A 13699-nucleotide genomic window follows, 5' to 3' on the forward strand; every position below is an offset into this window, starting at 1 on the left:
TGTTGTTACCTTGGTTTCACGGACTCTGATAACCCTACTTCCTCTAGGAGCCAGTTTCTGACTATTCCAGTTCACATAGATCATTGTTTTTTCTCCCCACATTCTATGGTGTTTAGAAGGTGTTTGCTATTCACATATTTTTTTAAAAAATGAGAAACAAAAGCAGAAAAATAAAGGTAGCATTTATTTAATTTGTGCACGACTGGCTCACACATACTGTAGGCTTTTGGAAGAAAATGACTGTCTTATATTTCTTTGATATTCTCCATGGTACACAGGTTAGGCGTTCAGTAAAGGCCTCAAGGAATGAAAACTTCCGAACATATCTTTAAATGTGGCATAGATATTGGCATCTGCAATGGTGTTAAATTAGTTAACTTCATTTATTTTGGTTTTCTCTAGTTAGACTTTTATTTTAAAGGAAAAAAATGTTGGGGTGCCTGGGTGACTCAGTCGGTTAAGCGTCTGCCTTCGGCTCGGGTCATGATCCCAGGGTCCTGGGATCGAGCCCTCATTGGGCTTCCTGCTCAGCAGGGAGTCTGCTTCTCCCTCTGCCTCTGCCTGTTGCTCTGCCTGCTTGTGCTCTTTCTCTGTCAAATAAATAAATAAAAATCTTTAAAAAAAATAAATAAAGGAGAAAAATATTACAGAGAACCCATAATTTAATAAATTAGAACAAAGGTCTTACAAGCTAGTGAAATTTGTAGTAGTGAAGCTACTTCCGTTGCTCTCCTCTCCCTCCCCTTTTCCCTATATAATCGTTAAACTTTTACAGCAGGGTCATGTTCTAGGCCCAGTAAGACAACAATCATTACCCCCTTTGGAATTTACAGACAATAAACAGCAAACGTTTGGAATGCTAAATGTGATCAGTATCTAGAGAAAAACAAAGTGGGGGGTAGGGGCTGAGGGTGTGGGCAGCAGGTGAGATGATGCTCGAAGTGTGTGTTGGCGTGGGCGTGGTGTTATAGTGTTCAGTTGGGTGTCAGGGAAGACTTTTCTGGGAAAGTGACCTTTGGGTTAAGGTCACTTAACCCTTAAGGTCTTAAGTCACTTAAGGTCTATTCACCAGGTGAATAGAAATGATGTGGCCAACTGGAAAAAGAGTGAGTGAATAGACCACAAGTGCTCTTCAGCCTGGGGTAAGAGTGATGAAACTGTTCTAAAATTGTATGATGTTGCATCACTCTGTGCGTGAATGTTGTATATGTGAATTATATCTCAGTAAAGTGGTTAAAAAGAAAACATCAGAGCTTTAGAGGTCTTCAACATCAACCCAGGGGGAAACCCTTCTCCTTACTGCTGTCTTTAGAAATGTTCGGCTGTAGAGTAGTAGTTACTACCGTAAATCACACGAACTACATTCCAGTCAGATCCAGATACTGTGTGAAGCACAATAATCATTATGAATATTAGTAAATTTGTATCAGAATACTTTGGCCGTAAGTTTTTAAAAATCCCAACACTAAAATCTGGTCATGTATGTGCACTTTTATGGTTTGCTGCTAAAGTAATAGTTGATTATTGTCCCTTTAATAATAACTTGGGGGGAAAAGGTAATGTCGGCTTTGTGCTCAGTAATGACCGATTTGGGGATGGAGACCGTGCTGACTTTGCAGGGCAGTTACCTGAGAGTTCTGCTTTTAGAATCATGCTTGCTTTCTGTTTGCTTTTGATGGTTTATATTCAGAACAGCCTGATTGTAGTAGGCTGTCTCCCTGGATCTTGCTTTTTCAGATCCTGGCTCTTAGATACTATCTTTCATTTTTTTTCCTCTGGAAATAATCTTTAACATATTGTTTCCTTTGTATCACAAGTTCACTTAGATCCCACCCACCTAGGCAGCATGGATTTAGATCTTTCCTCTTAGATACTTAGAATCTTAGAGATAGAAAGTTCAGAGTTAATAGATCTATAGTCAGTGCAAAGATTGTATTAGATTCTTACCAGTCCTTAATTCTGTCCTTGAGGTCTTTCCAATACCATGAGTGTATTTCCATGAGGTATTAACAAATAATGCTCATAAAGCAGCTTCTGTTGACCCTAAGGAGATTCTTTAGATTCTGTTACAATGTTTAAAATTACAGACTTGGGCGCCTGGGTGGCTCAGTTGGTTGAGCGACTGCCTTCGGCTCAGGTCATGATCCTGGAGTCCCTGGATCGAGTCCCGCATTGGGCTCACTGCTCAGCAAGGAACCTGCTTCTCCCTCTGACCCTCCCCCCTCTCATGTGCTCTCTCTCTCTCTCTCTCGTTCTCTCTGTCTCAAAAAAAAAAAAAATCTTAAAAAAAAAATAAAATTATAGACTTAAAATTTGTATCTTATTAAAAAAATCATCAAATCATTTTTCTCAGTGTGTAATTACTCTTTGCCAGAGGACCAGTTTTCCTTTGTGCTGATTAAATTATCAAATCACTCTGTTGTCGAGTTGAGAACAGTTGACCTCCCGTGTAGTTCTAGGCCTGGCTGTCCTACTAACTCACTCCGTGACCTTGGCAAGTAGCTTAATCTGACCAAAGACAAAACTTGTATTTTAGAGGTAGATTTGGTAAATGGTAGATTTGATAAGCAGGACTCCCCCCGCCCCCCATGAAGGGATTTTATGCAGAGAATACAACTCACAAGGTGTGAGTAAAATGACAGAAAACAAATGAAATGTTACGTGTTTTCCTTCCAGGACCCTGTGTGGAGGAAGGGAGGAAGGGGAGGAATCCCCATTGCAAGAAGGAGTGCCCTTCACAGCTTCTTACCGCACAGCCCGGTGCAGTGGGGAAAGAACCAGCTCTGTGTCAAATGGCTCTAGGTAGAAAGGGCAGTTCTGCCCCGCAGGTCTTTGTAAGTCGCGGGTGGGGAGTGCTCTGTAAAGTCAGCCTGGTCTGAAGAGAGCCATTCAAGGCTCTGGCTGCTTATGTACAGGGAAACCCACTGTTGCTCTTAAAACATTGCAAAAAGGTGGTCATACACTTATCTTTCCGATGAAGCATTTGTATCTAAATTCATACAGATGCATCTTAATCTGGCTACCGTCACTCAGCTTTTAATAACAACAGTAACAACCAGTATTTTACTAAGAATATGCTATGCACCAGTTGCTGCCGCAAGCACTTTACATGTGGTAACTCACCTGATTTTAAACAACATCCCTTTGACCTGTGGGTATTGCTGTTACCCCTATTTTTACAATTGCGGAAGTAACAGGTTGGAAGTTTCACAATTATTAAGTGGCAAAGCTGGGATTCAAACCCACAGCCTGTCTGACCACAGGCTTCGGTTAATTTAGGGGCAAGCCTGATGCAGAAGAGGAGTAAGTTTTATTGTAGGAGGCCTAGGACTCAAAAATGAATGAAAAAATGAATGCAGAGTATCTTAATCATTTATTTTATTTTATTTTATTTTTTTAAAGATTTTATTTATTTATTTGACAGAGAGACAGCGAGAGCAGGAACACAAGCAGGGGGACTGGGAGAGGGAGAGCAGGCTTCCCGCTGAGCAGGGAGCCCGATGCGGGGTTCCATCCCAGGACCCCGGGACTATGACCTGAGCCGAAGGCAGACGCTTAGCGACTGAGCCACCCAGGCACCCCTCTTAATCATTTATTTTAAGATTGATCACATTGAAATGATAATTTATGTATATATTGGGTTAAATCTTTTTAAGATTAATTTTGTCTGTTTTTCTTTACATTTTAAGTGTGGCTACTAGAAGATTTCAAATTACATACATGGCTCACATTATTTTTCTATCAGGCAGTACTATTGTAGAGAGTCCTAAATGAGAGAAAGAAGGTGTGGTTACTATGGGTAGGAGACTGACTAGTGAAGTAGACAGGAGTGGTAGTGCATATCTGGTAAACCGAAGTGCATTGGTAAGTATATTGTCTCCCACTTAGCTATGGATGATGAATATATATATTTGTTATAATAAGTTAAACTTTATCATATTTGGTAAAGTAAATGAATGGAAAGAACAGATATGTTTGTACCATGTATAATACAGTAGCATATTCATTGAGCATTTAAATATACCAGCCACTTGTCTAAGCACTTGACATATGTTAACTCAATACCGGTAGTGACACCACCAGGCAGGTTCTATTGTTACTGATCCGAGGCACCGTGAGGTTCAGCTTCTTGCTTAAGGCCACACAGTATAGCGCATAAGGAGTTAGTGCTAGTCTATACAATTTAACTTCGGAGACTGTGCTCTTAACCATTGTGGTGCGACGGTATCCCCTGCTTTTTGAAAGTTCATGTTATATCACCTTACTTTTACCAAAGACCTACATTAGTACCTGTTTTTGCTAGCTGAAAGAAATCAAAAGAAGTTTGCGTTCAGCATTTGTTTGGCAGCGCACCCTTACAGAGGCAGCGGGCACCCCCAAGCAGTGAGTGTAGCGCCACCAAGCTCCTTTCCGGGGAACTACACTCAGCATCTCAGTCTCAAGCCGCCATGGCTTTGAAGTGTGTCTGTGAGCATCTGTGCTTTTTCTCGATTTACTTTGCGCATCTGTTAGCAAGATGTGTCTTGAGGTATCAAAAAAGCCTGAGAGAGGTTATTTTTTGGCTATGGGAATGCTCAAAAATATTTTCATAATGAAATAATGGTAATTACTTCTTCACTTTATGCCATTTTGGCTTATGAAAGGTTTCATAGGAAAGTTCTACTTTCAGGTGTGGGAGGGAGACTTGTATTGCCTCTTTAAGCTGTACGACCTTATGATTTGCTGGTATTTTTTAATCTTATGCTTTAGTGTGGTAGTGTGTACATGGATAACCCACTGGAATTTTTTTTCCCAGCTTAACAGGTGGCCTTCGTGTCAGCTTGTATTTATAATTTGTAGATTTGTTTTTTAATTTCCTAAAAGTGAATGATTTTTGTTTACGTTTTCCATTTGCAAGGTTGGTTGTTTATACCTTAATTTTAGCCTGTTAATTGCATTTGTGGTAGTGCTCCATACGTTTTGTATATTATAAAAGATCTGCCTGGACTTTCAGGGGAGAAATGTATATGGACAAATTAAAAAAAAATAAGCTTTTAATAATTTAAATGTGTGGTATCAAAAGGAAATACAGGAATTTGGGTTTTCTCTGCCTAGAAGCTATCATTGAGATGTTAGCCTTAGGGAAGATAACATGTTTTAAAAGTTTTTATTCTCAAGGGAAAAGTGTAATACTGTGTCTAGGCTAAACATACATTAGGTATTTATATCACATATGTCACAAATATATTTAAGTATCATCCTAAGTTAGTTTGTAACCTAAAATAAAAAAGAAATAGTTTTTTCTGGCTATCAACTAGGAATGCAATGCTGTGGATGATACAAGTGCAGATGTCACAAGTCTGTCCTGTGGAAATAAGACATACATGCAAAAAAGAAGTAAATCCAGTTCAATAAAATAACACTATGGGGGCACCTGGGTGGCTCAGTCGGTTAAGTGTCTCCCTTTGGCTCGGGTCATGATCCCAGGGTCCTGGGATCAAGCCCCACATCAGGCTCCCTGCTCAGTGGGGAGCCTGCTTCTCCCTCCCCTTCTCCCTCTGTCCCTCCCCCCAGTCATGCTCGCTCACTCAGTCTCTCTAGTAAATAAATAAAATCTTTAAACAACAACAACAACAAAATAACACTATGTATATCATGAATGGACAAAAGTTTTATAGGAGTTCTGAGGAAAGGCAGAAACTGTTTTGAACTAGTAGTTTGGGAAGGGTTGCTGGAGGAGGAGAGAATTGAGCTGTCTTGTAGGGTGAGTCATTTCCTTACATGGAGTGTAGAGGGTGTAATTTAGACATGAGGAGGTACACATTGGGCTTAGGGGAACAGGGAGAGTTCAGCTTGTGGCTAAAGTGAAGTGTGTAGGAAGCTGAATACTCAGGGAAATTTTGAAAAATTAATTTGGGCTGGATCAGAAAAGACCTTGAATTCTAGGTGGAAGAATTTGAATTTCTTAAGGAGTTCAGACTTTTAGGGGAGACAGAAATCTTTGGCTATGTGATCATTTATCCTTAAGTTACTACTTATGTGATAGACATCCCTAATAAGTTATATTCTTGATTTAACATGGTAGATGTTTTTAGTTGTTGGTACCGAGAAATACTGAAGAGCATGCTTTCTTGGTTACTAGTCAAATCCAGTGTATCAAATTGGCTTGTTAGCACCTTCTCAGACTTCTTGGTTGGAAAAATTTTGTTTCACATAGCAAATACTTGACAGTTGTCTGTTTTTAGAGATGACAAATCAGTATTTTGCACTGACTGTTAATTTCATTTAAATTTCCATATGCTGTGAATTTATACCCTTATTATAGGCACACTAAAACGTGCTCTTATTTTAAAACTCTGGCTTATCTTTGCTCCATTGTCTCATTAGCTGAGCAATTGCGGGCTGCTTTGTTTAACCTGCTGACTCCATGTTCTTTTTTCATAAAATTGGGAAGATCTTGGTCTCTCAGGGGTGGGGAGATTGTTCAGTGAGATTAGACAGTTTATAAAGAGAATGCAGTAACCTTTGGAGACATTGGATGTATATACTTAGTAAATTTTCTCTCCCTCCTTCCTGATTTTGAAATGGTTGTGACTAGAGATTTCTTATTACATATATGCTTTAAATATAAGCTTTTGTGTAGCAGAATTCAAAGAACTTTGGAAGGTGTGTACTTTTGTAAAATCTGACTTTACTTATTATAATAACTTGAATTTTTAAAATGTTGAGCCTAGGTGGCTCAGTTGGTTAAGCGTATGCCTTCGGCTCAGGTCATGATCCCAGGGGCCTGGGATCGAGCCCTGCATCGGGCTCCCTGCTCAGTGGGAAGCCTGCCTTTCTCCCTCTCCCACTCCCCCTGCTTGTGTTCCTTCTATGCTGTCTCTCTCTGTCAAAAAATAAATAAAATCGGGGCGCCTGGGTGGCTCAGTTGGTTAAGCGACTGCCTTCGGCTCAGGTCATGATCCTGGAGTCCCTGGATCGAGTCCCGCATCGGGCTCCCTGCTCGGCGGGGAGCTTGCTTCTTCCTCTGACCCTCCCCCCTCTCATGTGCTCTCTCTCAAATAAATAAATAAAATCTTTAAAAATAAATAAATAAATAAATAAATAAATAAAATCTTTAAAAAAAATGTTGATATACCAAGAGAACTTACTGATGTTTTATTAAAGATAAATTTGTAGTTGTTTAATTAGAATCTCCATAAAATCCTGAACTATCAAAGGACTAAGGTGTTTCTACAAAGTTATTTTATGAACTAAAAGCATACTCTGTGGCATTGAAAGGAAATGCATCTTAAATTTTACATATGGCAATTTAAGTAACCAAACAAATGAGTACAGGGAAAAGAGAGGGAGAGAGGAAAAACCAAGAAACAGACTCATAACTATAGAGAACACACTTATGGTCACCAGAGGGGAGGTGGGTAAGGGGATGGGTGAAATAGGTGATGGGGATTCAGGAGTGCACTTGCTGTGAGGAACACCAGGTAATGTATCGAAGTGTTGAATCACTACATTGTACACCTGAAACTAATATTACACTGTATGTTAACTAACAGGAATTTGAATAAAAACAAAAAAGCCCCCAAAAACAAAAGAAAAGGGGGTGCCTGGCACCTGACTCTTGATTTCAGCTCAGGTCTTGATCTCAGGGTCATGAGTTCAAGTCCCATGTTGGGCTCCACACTGGGAATGGAGAATGGAGCCTACTTTAAAAAAAAAAAAAAAAAAAAAAAAGGAAATGCAGTTCAGGAGAAATATTCTTTGTCAACCATTTTCTGCATCATGTTGTTAAGGAAATGCAGTTAAACTTTTTTTAAGTTGCCTTTTTTTCTTTTGGTGTACATATGTGGATGTTAATGTAGGTCTAGATTTGTGTAACCCCCATCACAATTAGGAAACAGAAGAGTTCCATCACTCCAAAAAACTCCCTTGTGCTACCCCTTTATAGTCACATCCTTTCCCTCACCCCTGGCAACCACTGCTCTCTTTTCCATTTCTTCCTTAATGGATAGATTAGTGGAGGCTATCACATGATAAATATCTTATCAAATATGATATCAACTAAGATAAAATATGAGAAACATCAAGTAAGATAATGTATGTGAAAGTGCTTGGCAGATAGAAGCATCAGGTACTTAATAAAAAACCGCTTCATACAGAATATTAGGTCAATAGGTGAGGCTTAACTGGAGTCTTCTATAGAGTCAACTTTGTGTAATCTTTAACAACTTTTTTTCTCCTTGCTTAGAGGCTTTTAGGCTTATTTTTGAAAGGCTTTGTTCCATAGCATCCTGATTGCTGGAAATCTGTTATTTAATGTCTTTTAACCTTCTGTTCCTCAGAGAAAAAGTGAACAATAATATCTACCTTGAAGAGTTGTTAAAATGTGATGATACATATGAATATAAATACATAGGCACACGTGTATTTATGTGTGGCTTGGCCCAAAGTAGGTTTCCCTGTCAATATTTGAAGATTATATTTTATAAATAATATAGTTCACAGTTACTTTTAGGATAGTTTGGTAATGAAATATCATGTCGTCTTGATATCTAGATGCTCCACCCACCCCCTCAACTGAAGCTTTTAGAGTGGGAAGGTTGATTCTCAAAGCATTATCTTTCTGTTTTTTGGAAATGTGTCAGCAATTTCTCTGTTTTGGTTTGGAGGGAGGAGTACCCAAATCTATTTAACTTTATCATAATATTTCAGGGTTCATTTCACATTATGCCCATTTCATAAAATGTGATTTTTGAAATTGATGATTGGGACGTATGGGCTGAATCTTTGCTAACCCCAGGACTTCCTTTTCAATTCATATTTCTTTTTTTTTTTTTAAGATTTTATTTATTTATTTGAGAGAGAGACTGAGATAGAGAGAGCATGAGAGGGGGGAGGGTCAGAGGGAGAAGCAGACCCCCCGCTGAGCAGGGAGCCCGATGCGGGACTTGATCCCGGGACTCCAGGATCATGACCTGAGCCGAAGGCAGTCGCTTAACCAACTGAGCCACCCAGGTGCCCGAATTCATATTTCTAAGCCACTAATGTAATAGTGATTTTTGGAGATGTTTTAATCTTTTTCTTAAAAGTGAAGTACAAAGTATTCTGATATATAACATCCTGGGCAGTAGGATATAATTGCTTTCCCACAAATTTAATTATTTAACCAAGCGCAGAAGCAGATTTAGAAGTTTCTGTTCTTGCCCACAAGTCCTCATGTATGCTGTCTTTATCACTATTCTTTGTCTTATTATTAGTGTTCAAAATATTAATAGAATCAGTAAATTATAGAACTGGAAAGAACCTTTGAGATCTTCTAGTCAATTAATTCCTAATTCTATCTAACCCAAAGCCCCCTTTTTCGTAGTAAATATTTTGTAATACTCTTTAGTGTCCTGAGATAAAATTAATAGTTAATGAAAGTTTTTTACTCACATAATTAGAATAAATCAATATAATTCCCTAACTGTAATATAAAGGAAAATAATTTAAAACATAATATGAGGTATGATTATTCCACAAGACAAAACTAAAAAAACCCAAGAAAACAGCTCAACAGATTTCTAAAATGCCCTTAAAGGCATGCACTGCCCCAGGGAGAACCGTGATCCAGACCCAGTCTTCTCTTATCATAGGTAAAGAAAATGAGGGGCAGAGTGAAGGGGCAGAGGGCAGTGTTGGACAGAGCTTGGTGTTACTTTTGCAGAATGACAAAGAGTGTGGTTACTAGTAGAGCTTGAACAGGAATCCCAGGTTTTGTGAGTTGCTCTGCTCCTCTTGTTGCTTATTACTTTTAAGAGGAGAATGAGCCCAATAGTATAGTTAGTAGGTAAAAACTTTGCTTCATGGTTTTTCTAAAAATTTGTATGAAAACATTTTTCATTTTTAAATGAGGTAGTGAACTGCATATTTTTTTTTTTTAAAGATTTTATTTATTTATTAGACAGAGAGACAGCTAGAGAGGGAACACAAGCAGGGGGAGTGGGAGAGGGAGAAGCAGGCTTTCCGCCAAGCAGGGAACCCGATGCGGGGCTCGATCCCAGGACCCTGGAATTATGACCTGAGCCGAAGGCAGACGCTTAACGACTGAGCCACCCAGGCGCCCCGAACTGCATATTATTCTTGACTTGTTGCTTACTGTAGAGGTACACAGATATATAGGTAATAGATACGCGGACTTGTGTGTAATACTGGGAGGACATCCTGTAGGTTCAGCGATACTGCCAGAGCTCCCGTTTTTTCTGGCTTTTTGGCCTTGGGCACAAACCTGTCTTTTCATCTGTAAAATTCCTACCTTTTCTTTCTCACAAGGGCCAAATGAAAGGGTGTCAAGGGAAGTGGTAAACTGTATAGCAGATGCAGTGGATCCCTGCTAAAAGCCTCGCATCCTCCTCCTCCAAGGTAATAGAGAATACAGTCCTTTTTTAATACCCTGCAGTTGGTATATTACCATAATAAATACTCTGATATGAATCTTATTTCAGTTCCTTGAACCCAACAAACACCTACCTGCCTTCGAGACCTGGGATGCCACACATGTGCCCTCCCCAGCTCCTGTCTCTACCTGCTTGCTCATCCACTTGCGTACACACACACACACACACACACACACACACACGCACACAGAGCCAAAACCAAAGGTTTCGTAACCTTTATTACAATATCATTTGTTTACTTTTTAGAGTATTGATTTCCCCCACTGGATTGTGGGTCCCATGAGAATTTTGTATTCTGCCCTATGTGCTTGTGTTGTAGGTAAAAGTGATATTTCCAAAATATAGTCAAATTGACACTCAGGGAAGATGTGTTGTCTTTATCCTCCAGTCGCAACCCTCTCTAAAATAATCTGGTGTTTCCAGAGGTGCTTGCAGTAGAACACCATAGGAAGCAGTCCCAGCACCAACTAGTTCAAGTTTCTTTGTACTGTGTCATTTAGTTTCTTTTCTTTTCTTTCTTTTTTTTTTTTTTTTAAGATTTTATTTATTTATTTATTTTAGAGAGAGAGCATGAGTGGGGGTAGGGACAGAGAGAGAGAGAGAAAATCTCAAGCTAAGTGCGGGGCTGGATCTCATGAGCAGAAATCAAGAGTTGGATGCCTAACCAGCTGCACCATCCAGGCGCCCCTGTGTCATTTAATTTCTTGAGGGAGCAGCGTCCCCTGTAACTTCTAGAATGTTGCTTCTGAAGTATTATGTGGAATTCTGTAATAATTAAACTGATACTTTTGACTTTAGATTATACACTGAGTTCTTTTTTCATCAAGATTGCAGGTAATCAAGGGTAATTATGTTACAGAGGAAAAACAGATTTTGTTTATTTCGTGGTAGGCTTTGCATTAAGAACTAATACTTTGGTAGAGTTTTGTTAAGCATCTGAAAGGCATTATTACTCTTCTGTGCATATTTTTATTTTAAGTGGAGTGTAACTTAACTCTTTCCTGGCAGCCTTCTGACTTTGTAATTTTTTTCTTTTTCTTTTTTGGACTCCATGCTTGTGCTTAAGTGCAACAATTTCATTTCTTATTGTTGATTTCCTGAATATGTGTTCGTGAATCTTTCCTTACACTCAGCAGCTTTGCCTCATTAATTTAAATATGGCTTTGTTTTGTTGCTCTTATGCTTATTTTGTTTCTCCTTTTTCTTAAAGCCTTGTTGACCATATTCTTCACAACCCCATTTCAGTGCTGCTAACTTAGGGTGCTCATGTTAGTGGGTATCTATTACTTTGATACTGTTTTGGAGACTATATAGGTGTTTTTCTCTGCCTGGACCATAGATTTTCCCCTTTCTTTTATAGTCTGGCATTTGTCCTATGCAAATGTAAAGTGGTTAATTGGAAAGAGCACACACTTTAGGGTTAAATGGATGCAGGTTTAAATCCTAGCTCTGCTACCTGCCAGTTAAAGTTGGGCATGGTTGAATGTTTCTGAGCTCACTTTCTTCAACTGTAAAAAGGGTATACTTTTACCTACTTTTCAGAATTGTGAGATAAGGAATATTGTATGTAAAGCATTTGTTAGAGTATTTCTCTCCTGTGTCTTTTAGTAGTCTCTGAAAAAAGGCAGAGTGGAATAGAGGAAAGACCAAACTGAGAGTGAGAAGTCCTGGCCTGCCCTAAGGCCCCTTTTGTCTCGAAGATTATATGAGTCTGTGACTGAGGTGAGGTCGTCTGAAGAGAAAATAAACCATTAGGCAGTATAGATAGGGAGTTCGCTTAGCACTAAGGAAAAGCGATCTGGATCTCTGTTGCCTCATCTGAGATAAGGGTTTGCTTGGGCCACTGGTTCCAAACGACGTTCTTTAATATCCTTTAGAACAGAGAGGTCCAGATGAAGGTGAGGAGTGAGGTCTGGGGGGGCCTGGGGGGTGGGGACAACCCTGAACCACAGCTGTTCTGCTGTGTTTTACATGAGACCTTTTGGTGAGATTTTTGAATGAAGGGTCCTATGGCCAAAAAGTTTCTAAACCAGTATATTAAATGATCTCTAAAGCCTCTCACAACTCTGACTTTCCATGATAGGTGATTTTATAGGTGGTGTGGTTTTTAAATTGAGTTTTCAGAGATGTCTTTCAATATTATTTTATGCATTGTACTGTTCTGAAAACTACCTCCTTCTTCATCAAATAGAGTAGTTACTTTTGTAAGTTTTAGAAATAATTTTAAAAATCCTATAAATATTAATTGCTGATCTTAAGTCTTCATGAGCTTCTGTTATCAAATATTTTTATTGGCATTCATATTAATTTCTCCACCTGTGTTTTTATTGATGGCAAGAACATGCTACATGAAACACTTTAAAATACATGGAGAGAGTTCCAAGGTCATTCTCCATCTGTTATTTATTTTGATTTTTGCAAGTCTAGGGAAAAAAAGGTCACAGAAGTAATGTTTTAATAGCAAAACAGATGTTCCAGATATTAACCCTGTTGTTATTTGTACAAAATAGACTTTTACACATGAACCAAATCTCTGTCATTTTCTTTCAGAAGAAGTTAGAAAAAATGTTTTATACATTTGTAGCATTCACTCAGAATTCCATGACATATGAATAACAGCCATGTTTATGAAATTCAGTCTGAAATACCTTGAATCAAGATTATTTGATTCCATTCATATTATAAGGTATTAAATAATAAAGATATCTCAAATATTTTTAAAACAAAGCCTGGTATGAATAAATACAAATAAAATAGTATTATGTAATATTTGTGCCTTTGCTTACAATATTTTCTGGATTTTTTGACTTCACAACTTAAAGTTTTTTTCTAGAGTAGTGTTGTTATATGATATGATTTATCCTTGGTCCTACCTCATTACCCAGATACTTGATAAATGTGTTTCATGAATGAAAATTACACAGTATAGTTTCTTGAGAGTTAAGAATGTCTCCAGAATTCCTTTACAACAGAAGACCATTTTAGGCTGCTGTTCAGTTGTTTCTCTAAACCAGTAGTGTCTTAACTTTCTTTGAATTACAAACCCCCTCTAAGACAAATTCGGGATCCTCTCTGAAGAAAAACACACATAAGTAAATTAGCATACAATTTTAGGGGGTTTATGAACCTTTGAATACATTCCATGAACCATCTTTGGGTAAACTACCCTTTGTTGTGTGAAGAATAAATTGTAGAAAGGAAACATTTAATTTTTTTTTCATTTTGCTTTTATCTATTGAAAGAAAATTACTGTGAATGATAGTTGACTTTATTTGACAAAATGG

The 13699-nt window shown here is 38.4% G+C and overlaps 1 protein-coding gene across 5 annotated transcripts in view; it reads left to right on the plus strand.

The window, feature by feature from the left end:
• The window catches only part of LCLAT1 (lysocardiolipin acyltransferase 1), a 190670-nt gene that overhangs the window by 47360 nt on the left and 129611 nt on the right, over positions 1-13699 (plus strand). Inside the window, exon 1 of one of the 5 annotated variants that reach the window (XM_035000842.1) lies at positions 10029-10380. The exons of the other annotated variants lie outside the window; for them this stretch is intronic. The gene's annotated coding sequence lies outside the window, so the exon portion shown is untranslated. Of the gene's footprint in view, positions 1-10028; positions 10381-13699 lie in introns of those variants that run through there. 5 annotated transcript variants of the gene reach the window in all.

Source organism: Mirounga leonina, unplaced genomic scaffold (genome assembly GCF_011800145.1).
Source record: "Mirounga leonina isolate KUSES-001 unplaced genomic scaffold, KU_Mleo_1.0 Mir_125, whole genome shotgun sequence".
In the NCBI taxonomy this organism is placed as follows: Eukaryota; Metazoa; Chordata; class Mammalia; order Carnivora; family Phocidae; genus Mirounga; species Mirounga leonina.